This window comes from Lissotriton helveticus, chromosome 11 (assembly GCF_964261635.1).
Source record: "Lissotriton helveticus chromosome 11, aLisHel1.1, whole genome shotgun sequence".
Classification (NCBI taxonomy): domain Eukaryota; kingdom Metazoa; phylum Chordata; class Amphibia; order Caudata; family Salamandridae; genus Lissotriton; species Lissotriton helveticus.
In genome coordinates, this window is record NC_136072.1 from 530,040,626 (window position 1) to 530,057,705 (window position 17,080).

A 17,080-nucleotide genomic window follows, 5' to 3' on the forward strand; every position below is an offset into this window, starting at 1 on the left:
GCATACGGCACAGAGAGCAGGCGTTATTGAGGAAACAGGGTAATCCTTTCACAAGGTACGTTGCGGGCGCTCCGGACTGGCCCGACAGAGCGGCTGGATCTGCCAGGCTTATTCCCGAGTGATACGGTTATACGGGCGTTGCGAAGCAGGGTCGGCCCGGGCAGCAATTGAATGGGAGCCCAGTATTGGGTTCTGGTGTAACAAAGATCGTATTGCTCTGTAGTTTGGCGGGTACAAACCTGGGCATTGCAAAAAAGCCTGTAAAGGAAATTCAAACCAAATTTAGTTGTGGGAAATTATGAGTCTGGGCAAAAAATCATTTAAACTCACTGTGTTAATAAGGTTGTGGTATTCTCTATTTATTGAAGGTCTGATTGTGGTCAAATCACTTAATCTCATTGTGCCTAACAAACTAAGGTGTCCTCAGGTAACGAATTGGTGCTAAGTGAAGCGCTTTTAGTAGCTGATTCTGGTCAAGTCTCGCTATTATAGAACTTTGCTAGATAGCTGGTTTTGCCTCCTGCATACTGTTTAGCCCACCTACAGCTATTCGTCTAATTATTTGCGAAATTCGTGCACAGTTTGGAGCGTATTATAATAGCAAGGGGACTGGGTCACATAGGGGCATGGTAGTGGCGGCGACCTGTCAAGGAACACCCCTAACCACCCCGTTTCATTTGCATAGCCAAGATTTCGGTTGTTAACATTTATTTAATTTCAGGCATTACAAGTCAAGGGACGCTGCAGACCGGGTAGCTGGGAGCTCACGGTGGACGGCGGGATCCGAGGACACGGGCAGGCCTGCATTTCACTGCTTCTGGCGGGCCGCTGGGCTAGAGTTTGCTCGTCCAAACACTCCAGGCTAGCTGGGGTGTGCGGTCACAGTTGCGTGGTGCTTACGGCCAGCCTGTGAGCCTCCAACTTGGACAGGTACAGGGCACATTGTGCCAATAAATAACGCACTGTGCAGTGTAGGTCTAGGAGCAGTATGTCTGCCAGACGGGGTGCAGGGAGTTCGAACGTGGAGTTAATGTTTCAAACAATGATGCGCAGAATGTCAGCAATGGATAAGAGATTGGGGAAAGTTGACAAATTGGGTAAGACTGTCGCTGAATTGGGGGCGAAGATTGATGCCCAGTAAGGCCCGTCGGGAAGGCCTAAGCGGACCATAGTGCCGCCCAAAGCAAGGGGGGATTTTGAAACACCACCGAAAAAACGCCAGAACTAGGAAGGCTGGTGGTCGCCCCCCCAGGTCTAGTGGGGGAGGGGGGTCCCCGAGGCCTGCACTGGACGTAGCACCTGTTGCACCTGGGTCGCCAACTCCTGCCCCCCAACCCCCAGTAAGCGTCCCAGCTCCTGCCCCGCAACCTCCAGTAAGCGTGCCAATAGCGCCGGTTATGCCACCCATTAACACGGTCCCCGTTGTTACCCTGCCGCCAGTAGCGCCAGCGAATAACCCAGTGCCGGTCATTGTCCCGCCGGTCATTCCAACAAGTCCGGGCCAAATGCCACCAGAGCTGGCGGCACAAATAGCAGCAGTGCTTCCATGGTTGGGGATCGGGGGAATGTTACCTCACGCAGCAGATCCCTCAGCAGAGGCCCAAAAAATGGTTTCTCAAATCTTGGCGGCTAGGGTGACAGTAGCACGCCGGGTGCACCGATTTCTCCCCAAACAGGTCCAGCGGGTAATGGCGCAGTCAAGACCGTGGAACCAATGCAACCAGCCGAAAGTGGTAAGGAGGTTGCCCTGCCGGTACTGGGCAAAGGCGCGATTCCCTCCAGGGGGGAGAGTTTGGCGCAGCATGTGTCTCAGAGTGTGAAGGAGTTAATTTGGGCGGATAAATATATTAATATTTTCTCATTACTGATTGACAACAGGGAGTGGGAATATGCGAAATCACAGAAGGAAATGATGTTGCCTAGTGAATGGCGATCTCAGTTGTACAAGTTTAGGGTGGAGGAGATGCTCATCAACTGGATCAGGGCTTTTTCTGTGTATAGTGCAGTCATTGGTGAACGTTTCCCCGGTATGCAAGCGGAGATGGCTTGCTATCAGAGTAGAATTACAATGTATAATGAGAATCACTGGGGGGAGTCATGGAAGGAATATGACATAGCTTTCAGGAAATCAAGGGAGTTTAACAGATCCTTGACCTGGGACAAAGTTGACTCTATTTCTTGGCATTCCCAGTTTGAGAGGGGGCATTCGGCAGGTACTAGCGCTACCTGGAACAAAGGATATTCCCCTAAGCCCCAGCAGCCCTTTCAGCAGCCCTTTCGGCCAGCGCAAGGCGGGGAAGTGGCCAGTAAGGCCAGAGGTAGTACGGGTGGGAAAGGAGTCTGCTGGGATTTCAATAGGCGGACTTGAAACAGGGCACCGGGCACTTGCAAATTCAGGCACGCGTGTAACATATGCGGCCACCCTTCCCACCCAGAGGCGACATGTCGGTCAAAGGGCAATGCGCCAGGTAACAGAGGGAGGAGGAAACCAGAGTAGCAGAGTACACCCTTTATTGCTCATTCACCTATTTAGTGGCAGCTATGATCCCTTGGCTCAACAGATACCCTAACCATACTTCCGCGAGGATGCTTCAAGAGGGTTTCACACATGGTTTCCGGATTCCAGCTGGGGCTTATACTGGGACACCACAGTGTAGGAACCAGTTGTCAGTTAGGAACAATCCCGGGGTAGTAGCAAACCAATTAGAGAAGGAACTGCGCCTATGTAGGATAGCGGGGCCTTTCCCTAACATCCCTGTACAGAATTTAGTCTGCTCACCGTTAGGAGTGGTCCCAAAAAAGGAAAAGGGCGAGTATAGGCTCATACACAATTTGTCTGCACCGAAGGGCTTATCCTTGAATGATGCAATTGATGAGCCAATTTGTAGTGTGAAATATGCGTCTTTTGACCAGGCAGTCGAAATGTTTTGGGTCAGGGGGCACTGATGGCGAAATCAGATATTGAGTCAGCTTTTAGACTACCCCCAGTGCATCCAGCAGACCAACACTTGCTGGGTTTTTCCTTCGAAGGCAAATACTACATGGACATGTGCATGCCCATGGGTTGCTCTATTTCATGTGCTTACTTTGAAACGTTCAGCTCTTTCCTTGAGTGGGTTCTGAGACTATCTACGGGCCACCAGTACGTCATGCATTACTTAGACGATTTCCTTTTCCTGGGTGCAGCGGGGTCACAGGAGTGCGCGTGGGCATTGCAGGAATTTTGCGTGCTCATGCGTGCCTTTGGGGTCCCGCTTGCGCAGGGGAAAACATTAGGGCCATTGACATGTCTGGAATTCTTGGGAATTGAATTGGATTCCGTGGAAGGCTGTTTCAGGTTACCCAAAGAAAAAATTGAGAAATTCAGGGCAACCCTTGAACTATGTTTGCAGAAGAAGAAAGTCACTTTACAGCTGTTGCAGCAGACAGTTGGTCAGCTAAACTTTGCCCTGAGAGTCATCCCCATGGCACGCCCATTTTCCCGCACAATTGCACAAGCCATGAAGGGCTTGCGGGAAAAGCACCATCGCACACGACTGTCAGTTGAGGTTCGCCAGGACATGCGGATATGGATTGCATTTCTGGAGGATTTCAATGGCAGAGTACTGTGGGGTGCCCCCACGCTGACCTCAGCAGAGTTAGGACTATGGACGGACGCTGCAGGCAGTGTGGGGTTTGGCGCCATACTTGGCATAAAGTGGGTGGCACAAAGATGGCCCGGCTGGTGGGAAGAGAGCGGGTTGACTGCAAACATTGGGTTCCTGGAACTGTTCCCAATCTGGGTTGCGTTGAATGTTTGGCCCGAACAATTGGCCAATCGCTCGGTTATTTTCTGGTCAGATAACATGACCGTGGTGGAATGTATCAATCAACAGGCAGCACGTTGTCAGTTCATACTGCGCCTGTTAAAGGAGATTGTGCTGAGTTGCATGAAATTGAATGTACATTTCAGGGCCAAACATGTTCCAGGGGTCTTGAATAACGCAGCTGACGCCCTTTCTCGCTTTAAGATGCAGGTATTCAGGGAACACCTACCAGCTGCAGAGGCCTCCCCAGCTCACTTCCCATCAACTCTTTGGCAGATTGGTGCCCCCAACTACACAACCTTGTGGCAGCCAGCCTAGCTCCCAGGACCAGGACAGCTTACGAAGGGGCGTTCAGGTCTTACTGTAACTTTCTGGGACAGGATTGGGAGAGCAAGTGGGATCAGGAGGCTAGTTTTCATGGGTACATGAACACATTACACAAGGAAGGGCGCACGGCGGCGACAGCTAGCAGACATAGGACAGCTGTTTCCTTTTTCGCACGCGCAAAGGGAGCCAGGGACCCTACGAACAGTTTCTTAATACAAAAAGCGTTGAAAGGATGGCGGCGCTTACAAGCACCCACCGCCGATGGCAGAAGGCCGGTTTAAAACGGTTGGCAGTGGTGCTCCTCACCCTGCCAGACACGTGCAGCTCTGCGGGGGAGGTGAGACTATTCAAAGCTGCCTTTTCCCTGGCCTTCTACGGGGCGTTCCGGGTAGGTGAATTAGTGGCAGTCAACAAACTAGATAGGGAAGGTGGCCTTCAGCTGCATGATGTCAGTATACGGGAAGACACAATGCGGGTTACCATCTGGAAATCCAAGACTGATCAGGAGGCTAAGGGACAATGTTTAGTACTACATGGGGCACCGAATAACCCGTGCTGCCCGATGTCACATGTGGCAATGTTAATCGAACAACGGACAGGAGAGCCAAGTGGAGCATTACTAATGCATACTGATGGCACCCCTTTGACCAGGTTTCAATTCCAAAGAGTCTTAGCCATTAGTATTGCCAAAGCAGGTTTAAACCCCAAAGAATTTGGGACGCATTCTTTCCGGATAGGGGCAGCCACCGAGGCCACGGCACGGGGGTTGAATGTCAATAGTGTGAAGAGGATTGGGAGATGGTCTTCCAATGCCTATAAGCGTTATGTACGGTTGCACATGTTGTAAGGGTCAGTCGCCGTCCCTCTGAAGCCTGCTTTTTTGTCTTGTTTTTTTTTTTCTAGTTTCTTGGGCCTGTGACGCAGGACGGAAACTACTAAAGGATCATCAATGCCAACTATCAACATCTCAGCAACGGCAAGAAGACAAACGGAAGACATATGTAGTATCGGTAGTCGGTCATTCTTATGTGAAACGTGCTAAACCAATTTTCTTGCTGGAGAGGGTAGACAGAGGGCGGAGTGCGGGGGTTTCAATGTCTCCTTCCATGGCAGAAGGGGGCTTCGCCTCAGTCAGCTTAGGGGTTACATGTCAGATCTACTCGAAAGACACACCTCACCGCCCTCAGTGGTCATCTTGCACCTGGGGGGGAATGATTTAGTAGACTTGGGCAGAAGGGTCCTGTTGGAAGAAATCGTCTCAGCGGCGGGTTGGCTGGCGAAACTGTTACCGGATTGCACTATAGTGTGGTCACAGTTGATACCGAGGCTGCAGTGGAGGGGGGGTGAATCAGTCAGGGCGTTGAATCACTCGGTAAAGAGGGTCAACAATAAACTAGACAAGCTATTTCAAACTCCTTACCTACAGAGCATACCTCATGGTTGCATCTGGGGAGAACAGTTCTACGTGCGGGATGGGGGTCCATTTGACAGAGTCAGGGAATGCCCTATTCATAAGGAACATCTTAGCATGGGTAGAGGGTTTTGCAACCTTTCAGTGTAGTTTTTTTTTGGGGGGGGCAGATAGTCGGTCAACTATGCTGGCCTGTGGCGGTAAGGTCATAATCGGTGAGCAGCAATTTAAGATCCTTGGGGGGGGGCGGCCCCATTCACGAAAGGGGTCGCCCAGGGGGAGGGGCCACTGGTCTCTGCCAGAACTTCAGGGGCAGGATATCTGTCGCTTGGAAGGGTGCGGGGAGGGAGTCACGCTTTCCTCAGGCTGGTAGCCGCCCCTCACATACACTATGATGTCATCAAAGGGCGCGAGTGTAAGGGCCCTCCTGTTATGGTTAAATGGAGTTCAGGAGAGGGACGTACTCTCCCTGTAACCGGGTCCTTGTTGCGTGCGCATGGGCATCTCGGACGTGAGTGCGTAGCTGGGTAAAAGGATCTGACACCGGTTAGCGACCTTGCCGTAGGACCAGAAATTATTAGAATGCAAAATTGAGATGAGGATGTTAGATTTGGTTAGGAAACACGCTGTATTAGACATTTGTTAAGGTTAGCCCATCATACCTGTCTAAACTTGATGTAAATCTAATGTCTGAATTTTGCATTTAATAATTATGTAAATAATGTTATTTTATTCAATTTTAATTTTTGTTTCATATTTTAATAAATACGACCGGGGGGTCACGAGACCCCCTGCCTTCCAAAGAACTCTGTTGTTGGTCTGATAAGTTGATAACTATAGTGTGCATGATAAGGGGGGGTGGCCGGCAGTCCCAGACCATGTTAATACACACGTTGCATTCTAATAGGGGACATGGTTTATGGTGAAGTGAACAAGGGCTGAGTCGCCTCTCAACTTGCCAGATCAATTGCTCTTTGTGTAGTCAATGGGAAAAAACAGGAGCTTGTATGTTTTGTGATGAACTAAGAACCCTTATACAATGTTCTTCTTCTGTGTCATATGGTAGGCTATTTTCAACAACACAGTTTTTAGTCGGATAAAATACATCATCACGATGTTTCATGTGGTGTTTTTCTTCACAGGAACTGAATGCTTGTACACTGTTTATTTTTGAAGTCAGAGAGGGTCATTCCAATCCTTACAGGTATGCAGGACTAGCGAGAATTCATGAGTGTAGGTGTATTTTTTGGCTTTGTTTATATTGTTGCTGTTCTTTTGTCGTTTCAGGTTCTAATCCCTGCAGTCCCTTCCCTTCCTTTCCCTCGCCTGATAGCTCAAACACCCTGTGTACTAAGTTCAGGGTGTTGATCAGGAGGTGGACCCTTATTTGCGGTATCCGGATCCTGTGGAGCATACCCTGACAGAGAGTTTGATGACAATGCGCAGGTGGGGTGCGATGGTGCTGCTTGCTCTGTTGAAGACGTGCTGCGTGTCGTGTCCCAAGGTCGCAGGCGCATGGTGGGACTTGCGCTGCGACAGTATTCAGACTCGGGACACTGTGTACTGGTTTACCGCGTGGTCCGGACTGCCCGCTGGCCACGCCTCCTTTATTTTTATATGCGAGCGCGTTACGTCACGCGCTCACGTGTGCGCACCTCTTAGTGCGCGGCTAACTAGACCGCTGACTCGCGGCCTCAAACATTACATTCCTTTTAACCTTTATTTAAAACAATAAAACAGGCGTACAGTCCTTATAGTCACAATAAATTGAAAAACGGAGCCATCCGGCCAGTTACCAGCATGATGAGTAGACAGTTCAGGATCAGCCCACGGCAAAGTCTGCAAGTCGGGATGACGGAGCTGGATTCCTTCTCAGCCCATACCCAGCCGCTTCTCCCCGGGCGGGAGCCCTCCGTGGGGTCGCTTGAGGGGACCCCCGGGTGCACCAGGGCTCAGAGGACTGGGGGGGCTGAGCCTGGGGGTTCTGGATAGTGGTGAGCTTGCCTCTCCGCCTCCGTCTTGGGTGGCACAATCATTTTCCTCTGATCTGCTGGGCTCTTCTGGTTGGCTGGAGCCTTCTCCCTCCGGTTCCGGCTCTTGGGAGCTGGTAGTGTCCTGGTGAGCTTTCTTGAAGAAGGACACATTGCGGGTGACAGTTTCAGGTCCTCGTTGAGCCGTTACCATTGTGCCCATGCGACGTGTGACAGTCCATGGTTGGGGTTCAAATGGGAGTCGGAACTTGCTCCCTGGATACCTGTCCTTCACGAATACACGGTCTCTCTCGTGGATCTCTGGCTCCTTGGCTTTTCGCCTAAACCTGGCGTAGTTGTTTGATTGAGTCCTGTTGGAGAGGGCCCTTCGCGGGTCTACCTGGCTTGGAGTCCAGCTAGGGTGACTGGGGAATGTGTCTCTGACCACTCATCCTACAGCGGATGGACCTGGCGCCACTTCGGTGGTTCGGTGTGGCGTGAGACGGTACTCCCTCAGGAAACTGTATATTGCCTTTTCCATGGAGACTTCTTCGGCATGGGCTATTCTGATGACTTTATTCAACGTACGCATGAATCTTTCTACCTCCCCGTTGGCTTGAGGCCAACGGGGGGTCCCCAGCTCTTCAGATATTCAGCGAACTCCTGCCCTTGGAAGGGTGGTCCGTTGTCTGTTTTGACACTTTCAAAGATTCCATGCGTAGCTATGGTCTTTTCAAACTTTGCAATGACCTCCTTTGTCCGTAAGGGTTGTTACAACTTCCACTTCGGGTTATTTGGTGAAATCATCAATGATAACGAGTACATATCTTTCGTCTGGGAGGTGCCCGAAGTCTGCACTGACACACTCCCACGGCCTATGCGGGTTGTCCTCTGTGATGACTGGGGGTGGCCTCTCGTGCTGTCCTGCTGCTTGGCACCATTGACATGCCTTGACTGTTTGTTCCACCATACTGTCCATCTCCGGGAACCACACTTTGGAGCGGAACCTGCACTTGGTCTTGACCATGCCTTGGTGTCCTCGGTGTGCTAGCTCCACCGCTTGCTGGGTTAGGCTCTCAGGCATCACGATCCTCGGACCTCTCAACAGGCACCCTTGGTTGTCCAGCGATAATTCTTTTTTTACTCTCAGGAGCGCTTCTATGGAAGTCTTGGCTTGTGGTGTCCGTTTGCTCAGCGAAGCTTGGACTGCTCTCCAGTCATTTGATTGGATAGCGCTCGCCACCAGCTGTAGCACTTCGTCACTCTGAGTGGCTCCAACGATCATCTCTAGACTCATGGGTAGGGGTCTCGACCTTTCCAGCACTACTTTGACATACTCCTCGGTCTCCTCCGCATCCTCTCTTTCCCCTTGGGTGGCAGCTCGGGGGTGTCTGGAGAGATAGTCTGCTGGGTTTGTCGCTCCCGGTCTGTATTCCACCTGGTAGTCGTATTCTTGCAGCTGGAGAATCCATTTTTCAATTCTGGGGGGTGGCTTGGATACTGACCCTCGGAATAGTGGGATCAGCGGCTTGTGATCCGTCGACACAGAGAACGGATGTCCGTACACGTATACATGGAAGTGTCGGCAGGCCCAATGGATCGCTATGGCTTCCCGTTCTATCTGGGAGTATCTTTGTTCTGTGTTTGTCAATGACCGACTGGCGTAGGCGAAGGGGGTCCATTCGTCCTCTCCTTGACGTTGTGTCAGAATCGCTCCTAGGCCGTAGGGGCTGGCATCAACTGCTATGTTGGTGAGTTTAGCCGGGTCAAAGTACGACATGGTTCTGTCTGCGGACAGCGCCGCTTTGGTGTCTCTAAATGCCATCTCCTGTTGTTCACCCCATTGCCAGGGGGTTGCCGACTTGGTTAGTTCCCGGAGGGGTCGGCTGAGGTTTGATAAGTCAGGTATGATCCTCCCACAGAAGTTTACCATGCCCAGGAAGCTCCTCACCTCCGATATGTTGGAGGGGGCGGGCGCATTCTGCACGTCCCTCACCTTGTCCGGGTCCGGTGCTATTCCTTGGTCGGAGAATGTATATCCGAAGATACTGATTTTGTTCTGGAGGAATTGGCACTTCTCCCTGTGTAGCGTTATGCCTGACTCTTTGATCCTTTGCAATACCCCTCTTAGTCTCCGGTGGTGTTCCTCGATGGATTCCACGTAGACCTGTAGATCATCACTGAGGGCGCCTGGGAGTCCACTCAAAACCTCCCGGATGGTGTTCTGGAAGACTTCTGCAGCACTGGATATGCCAAAGTTGAGACGTCGGTAGCGTCTGAGGCCTACGTGGGTGGAGAACGTGGTAATGTAGCGGGAGTCCGGGTGGAGGGGTAGTTGATGATAGCCCGACCGGAGGTCCATTTTGGAGAACCACTGCGCCCCATTCAGCTCTTCTAGGATGTCATCGTTTGTGGGAGTTAGGTGCCTCTCTCTCTTGACTGCTGCGTTGGGCAGGCGCATGTCCACGCATATGCAGACTTGACCAGGTTGTTTCGGTTTGCGCGCTACTACAATTGGGGATACCCATGGGGTCGGTCCACTGACCTTTTCGATGATGCACTGTCGCTCAAGGGCTTCCAGCTCCTCCTCCACCTTCTTCCTGAGGTGGAAAGCGATTCTCCGGTGCCTAAGTGCGACAGGTTGAATCGACTGGTCGATGTGGAGGGATACCTCTTTCCCTTTCAGGCATCCGATGCCCCGGAATGTGTCCTCGAACTCCTCCAATATCGTGTCAGGCTCTTCAGTCAGCACCGCCATCGCGAAGGATATCAGTCGGAGTTCTTCCGCTGCCTGCCCACTGAGAAGCATGCCGCTGCCTTCTTTGGTGACATATATGGTCGTCGGGGCCCTCAGCTCCTGGTGCTGCAGCTCCGTCCGGAAACAGCCTATCAGTGGAATTGGTGTTTTCTGCCCATACGCGAGTACCCTGATCTTGGCGGCTTGCAGTGGCGGTTTGGTTCTTAGCTGGTTGTATACATCCGCCGCCATGAGCTCTATGGAGGCTCCGGTATCAATCGTGACTCTCACCTCTTGGTTGTGTATCTTGATGCGACACTTCGGGAGGCTCCTCTTCTTCCGCTGGGGTTGGTCGATGGCAAAGACGTAGTGGACAGGATAGTCGTTTGTATCATCGTCCATGTCTTCGCTGTCCTGACTTTCTTTTATGGTGTGAAATGCCTCTTTCTTGGACTTGGTCGACCTGCATACTGCTGCGAAGTGGTTCATCCACCCACACGAGCTGCATTCTTTCCCCTCGCGCCAGGCAGTCTTGGATGCGGTGCAGTTGACCCCCGCAGTATCCGCAGTCTCTGCGTTTGTCCTGTGGCTTCTTTCCGCCATATTGGCGTGTCTTAGGTCTGACAACATTGATTTGTTCTGCCGTATTGACTTGCTCCGCCTTGACTGGTCGGTGGAGAGCTGCCTCCATGTGCGACGCCCTTGCTTGGGATAGTTCCTTGGAGCGCCCCAGCTTCAGGATATCCGCTAACGGCTTTCCGTCTTCTTGTAATATCGTCACCCTCAGCTTTGAAGAGTAGCACCCCTGTAATATCTGTCCCCGTATTTCCTCTTGCTCGTCGCGGAACCCACACGTGCTGGCTAGTTCTTTGAGCCTGCCGTGGAAGGCATCTAGCGATTCTTCGGCTTCCTGTTTCGCCTGCCGGAAGATGAACCTTTCATAGTCTTTGCTAGCCATGGGTTTGAAGTGTGCGTTAAGAGCATTGAGGAGCGTTATATAGGTCTTTGGGGTGGCCTCCACGATGGTCCTGTAAATCCTATGTATGTCCTTCCCGCCCAGGTGTAGGAGTAGGGCCCTGCGGCGTTCCCTTGCTGTCCCTGCGCCTTCAAAGTAGATCTGCAGACGATCTGTCCAGTCTTTCCAGCAAGGCGCCAGGGATGCTAGGGCACCGTCTACTACAAATGGTTCAATGGCGGGAATGGACGCCATATTGGAACGTGGAGGGGCTTAGCTCGTGGCCTGGATCACTCTTGGCTGTGGTATACTGGTTCTGGCCAAACGCGGCCTTGTCACCTGTGCTGGGGAGAGGTAGGTGGCACGTGCTTTAGTTCGCGGGTCTGTCTGGGCTCGCGCCGACACTGACCTGCTGCCTTCGTGGCTTGTTGTCCTTCCACCCACTCGGGCTGTTTTCTTGGGTGGGCTGTCCACGCTTCCCTCTCCTTCTTTTGTTTTATTTGGTTTTTTTTCCCGTGATTTGGTGGCCCCGATTCTTCTTATTCGCCCTCCAGGCACCTGCTCTGCACTCAGAGTCGTGGGCGACTCTCCGGCGGCTCCGTGGATCGCAGCAGCGATGCCTCCGCCCTGGTCTGGGGTCGCACGTGGGCCGTTGCGCCGCCGGCGCATTCCGCGCTGGGCCTACCGCTGGATAGGGGTGACGCACAGCCGTGCGCTCCCGAGTGCGGCCAAGTGAGGGTTGCCCATGGGCATAGCACGGGTTCTCAGACCCTCGTCGCCATTGTCGTGTCCCAAGGTCGCAGGCGCATGGTGGGACTTGCGCTGCGACAGTAATCAAACTCGGGACACTGTGTACTGGTTTACCGCGTGGTCCGGACTGCCCGCCGGCCACGCCTCCTTTATTTTTATATGTGAGCGCGTTACATCACGTGCTCGCGTGTGCGAACCTCTTAGTGAGCGGCTAACTAGACCGCGGCCTCAAACATTACAGTGCGGGAATGGGTCTGACGGCGAGCCGGAGTGGATTGAGCGCACTAGGCACTTTGCTCAATTTTCTCTCCTTCTCCCCTTTTTAGGTTTCACCTGCACAATGCTTGCGTTGTGCCTGGAAAACTCATGTATTTAATATATCTGAGCTCTTATCAGTTCCCGTCACCGAAAAACTGTGTCCTTCCGCTTTTGTGTGGAAATTTTTTTTAGTTTACTTTCCCTGACTGCACGCTTTGAAACAGTCGCATATTTTGTTTAGTATCCCTGGCTGCACGCATTGAAACAATGCTTTTGAAGATGTATCTGGAACGGCTACATTGATGCCATTAAGGTCAAGCTGGAATTATACACTCCTTGGAAAAAAACAAACTTGTTTTCTCACACAGAGAAATACATGTTGGTTCTGCCTTATCACTTTCGAATTTCATCCGCCGCCACTGAACAAAACGCATCGCCATCACCTTGTCTATTTGAGGAAACCAATGACTCTTTCCTAAAATGAATTACTGTTGTAAAGATGCGTGGTTAGTTTTAAAGGCGAGCTACCGAAATATAATGTAATATTTGTCTGCACCAACGAAAGTCTTTAGAAAAGAAAACTATGAGCCATACTGCCATCTTGTGGTTAATTATTCACATTCCAACTGCGGCTGAACATCTATCTCTACATGAGATTCCGAGGGAAAGCAAATGGAAATCTTACAGTTTACTTTCAATTACAGACGAAAAAGGTCAAAAGCAAGTGAGGTACTGCTTTCAGTTCAGTAAAGAGAAACTCAAATCTTACCGCTGATAAGAGACGACATTGCGAAAGATGCAATAAGGCTCCAACATTTGTAATACAGAAACAGGTGGGTGTAATTGCTGGAGCTGGCTTAAAAATATATCTTTGCATCCAGAAAAGATGCGGACTAGAGTGCATTTGTGGCAGTTCTCTGGCTATCTTCCTCCATCCTTGAGATGGAGTTGCTAGGAACAATAATGGAACACCTACTTTTAACAGCTTGGGCACCATAATGCTGGAGAAGCCCGTGGTGCACCAATGTCTTCAAGTTCAGCAAGAAGTGACTGGCATGCATCATTGAAGGAAAGTAAATGTAAAAATCAAGGGGCCCCTGAGTAGTAAATATTTTTCAATTCCTCGGACAGGGAAATAGAATTCATGTGAGAAATAACTCCTAGGCAATTTGAATAAGTCATGTACATATATATGTATAGGTCAGGGAAAATTAAAGAACTAGAATTATGTAAAACACATTGGCTTTTAATAATGTTGGTAAAAACTTTAGTTTAAAAAGTTGTGTTAATGACACAATATAAAATACATTTCAAAAACATTTCAATCAAGTACAGTGAAAAGATAGACATAAATTAAATTAAATTTCCACACTGCTCTGCCCTTCTTTGCACCAGACAACCCCACAAATAGCTGATTGTCCACCACATGTCCATTGAAACAATTGATGTAAAAGCACAGAGCTCTCTAGGGGTCCAAGGAAAGGAACATTTCTTTCTCTTTTGAGGAATAAGGCAGAGCAAAGAAGGTTGGAAGAGTGATGGCTTGTACGACATGCAAAAGTGTCACCACCTTCAGGAGGAACACTGCTCAAGTCCGTAATACCAGGAAGCTGGACCGAGAGGGCCTGAAGCTTACTCACACGGCTGCGGACGTTAATGTGACATGTATGACCATTTTCAAGGAGAGGAGGTGCAATTGACATCTGTGCATTGATTTGAAAGAGGTATATAGGAGGAATCCGAGGACCAAATTCAAGTCCAACTGTGGCATCACAAAGGACTTAGCAGAAACATATGTCGCAAATCTTTCAGAAAACGTATCACAATGGGTGACTTGAACAGCATACAGGAGTACTGGACTCCTCTGCATGGACAATGCATGTCCAAGAGAGCATTCTCAGGAACTCCTGTGTGTAACACAGTTGACATAGCACATTCTTGTGGTGGCAAAAAGATCAAGCCAGGATTATCCTGTTAGAAAGGCGAACCCGGGGGAGGCAGAAGGTGTCTGACTGACTACCCCTAGGTCTACCCCTCCTTCAGAGAAGGGACAGAGCGATGTCGAGAGGCCTCCGACGTGAGGGCCCTCTCCTAGAATCGTACAGCAGAGTAACCACACCACTACAAATGTACACCACACGTAGATAGAGTTTTCAATCTTTATCTGGCAATAAGTATTGTTTCAATATATACAGCAGATCCCGAGATCTGTAAAGTCTCGTGACAAGGGGCAAGGTAGCGGGACAGTCTTATAAATGGTCGGTTGCAAGGAGACCCTACGCACAGCTCTCAATCCTCGAGCTGGGGGGTTCAGGAAGGTTGGGCCGCGGCAGCGCCAGCAGGCTCCAAGATGGTTCAGCGAGTGTGGACGGCGGCAGCGCCAGCAGGTTCCAAGATGGTTCAGCGAGTGTGGACCGCGGCAGCGCCAGCAGGTTCCAAGATGGTTCAGCGAGTGTGGACCGCGGCAGCGCCAGCAGGTTCCAGGATGGTTCAGCGAGTGTGGAGTGGAGAAGTGTGGCTCAGGGGTTAGAGGCGGCAGACCTGGAAGCTGAGATCGGTCCTGGACCAGGGTTCAATTCCCCGCCTCGGCGGGACTTGGGCTAAAAAATTCCACGGACTCGATAATTCTTGCTCCGGTGCCTACTCGACTCACGGGTTCACACTCTGCGACTCTGGGCAATAGCTTGCTTAATCTCCACTACGGCCCCTCGCGGTGGGATGCCTGGCTTTCACCTTGTGGATACCCTGCCGGGGTTATCTCACAGGGGAATACCAGGACGGGTTCCCTAAGCAAGCGCCGTGAGACCCCTTTGCGGGGGTGATACGTGCGCTATATAAGAAACCACGTTTACGTTTACGTTTTACGTTTACGTTTACCGCGGCAGCGCCAGCAGCTTCCAAGATGGTTCAGCGAGTGTGGACCGCGGCAGCGCCAGCAGGTTCCAAGATGGTTCAGCGGGTGTGGACCGCGGCAGCTCCAGTAGGTTCCAAGATGGTTCAGCGAGTGTGGACCGCGGCAGCGCCAGCAGGTTCCAAGATGGTTCAGCGGGTGTGGACCGCTGCAGCGCCAGCAGGTTCCAAGATGGTTCAGCAAATGTGGACCGCGGCAGCGCCAGCAGGCTCCAAGTAAAACAGCAAGGTGAGTTCATCTCGGGGTCAGCCGCGACAGCGTCAGCAGGGCTTCTCGACTCCGGGATACAACTCCCGTCCTACTCCGGGGCTGGCCCAGATATAGGTCTGGAGTCCTTTGATGTCCGGACCCTCTCGCCTGGGTGTCCGAGGGGCCGGGATGATGGTGTCCAGACACCCAGCAGGGGGTGGAGCCAGCGCTCAGGGAGGCCGGAGGCCGATCGAAACCAGGCATCCGGGGACGGTTGGAGAGCCATCGAAACTCCCCTCTCCTTGTCTCTGGTTGAGTGGCCACTCTACCACCCGGAGGGCTCTTGGTGCCTCGATGGCGGGCTCGCTGGGGCCGTGGCCGCGGCTGGGCCGGGACCACGTGTCTGTGACGTGATGGGCCCAAGATGGCGTCGGGCCTGGAATGAGGGTCCGGGGTGGGCACTGGACCGGTAATGCTGGGGTGGCCCGAGTGTGCCGTGTCAGTGGTTGTGGGCCGCCGGGTGGCAGGTCTGGTGGTTTGTAGGTCGTGCAGAGGTGTGCCCGAGGCCGTCCCGGGCTGGATGGAGGGCCGATGTCGTCCGGGGCCCGCCATGCGGGAGGGGTAGGACCACGCCACGAGGCCGGGTCCAACACACGTCCCCTCCAGCTGAAGGCATGGGAGAGTCACCCATCTTCTTGGGATTCTCCTCGCCAAGGCGGAAGAACCTGGAGAGGCCATCAGCGTTGGCGTGGTCGTTGCCAGGGCGATGCTCCACGGTGAAGTTCATCCCTTGGAGGGAGATGGACCAACGTAGCAACTTCGGGTTCTCGCCCCGCATCTGCATCAACCACCGCAGGGGCCGGTGGTCGGTCTGTACTCGGAAGTGGGTGCCGAAGAGGTAGGGCCGGAGCTTCTTTAGGGCCCATACGACAGCGAATGCTTCCCTCTCGAGGGTGCTCCATCGTTGTTCTCGGGCCAGCAGGCGCCGGCTGATGAAGGCCACAGGAAGGTCGACTCCGTCAGAGTTCATTTGGGAGAGTACGGCCCCAATGCCGTGTTCCGAGGCGTCCGTTTGGACGATGAACTCTCGGCTGTAGTCGGGGGCCTGGAGCACCGGGGCGGTGCACATGGCAGTCTTTAGTGTCTCAAAGGCTACTTGGCACTCGGGGTCCAGTGCACCTTCGGGGGTAGTCTCTTGGAGGTTAGTTCTATGAGGGGCCCCACAATGCTCCCATAGTCCTTTATGAACCGCCGATAGTATCCAGTGAGCCCCAGGAAGGCTCGGACGGCGGTCTGGGTGACGGGGGGCTCCCAGGCCAGGATGGCGTCGATCTTGGGTTGAAGGGGAGCCACTTGGCCGCTCCCCACTTGGTGTCCCAGATAGGTCACGGACCCTTGACCGATCTGGCACTTGCTGGCTTTTATTGTTAGCCCGGCCCGTTGGAGGGCCGTCAGGACCTTCCAGAGGTGGGTCAGGTGCTCGTCCCAACAGAGGCTGTACACCGCAATATCGTCCAGATAGGCGGCACTGAACTCTTCCAGCCCTCCCAGCACCCGATTCACTAGTCTCTGGAAGGTGGCCGGAGCATTCTTCATGCCGAAGGGCATCACGTTGAAGTGGAAGTGGCCATCGGGGGTCGAGAAAGCGGATCGTTCTTGTGCCCCTGGCGTGAGGCCGATTTGCCAGTATCCAGCTGTGAGGTCGAAGGTGCTGAGGTACCTGGCGGCTCCCAGGCGATCGATCAGTTCATCCGCTCGGGGAAGGG

At 52.4% G+C, this 17,080-nt stretch overlaps 1 protein-coding gene across 3 annotated transcripts in view; it reads right to left on the reverse strand.

Moving 5' to 3' along the window:
* The window catches only part of LOC144790632 (uncharacterized), a 490,677-nt gene that overhangs the window by 102,274 nt on the left and 371,323 nt on the right, over window positions 1–17,080 (reverse strand). The gene's annotated exons all lie outside the window — the stretch shown is intronic.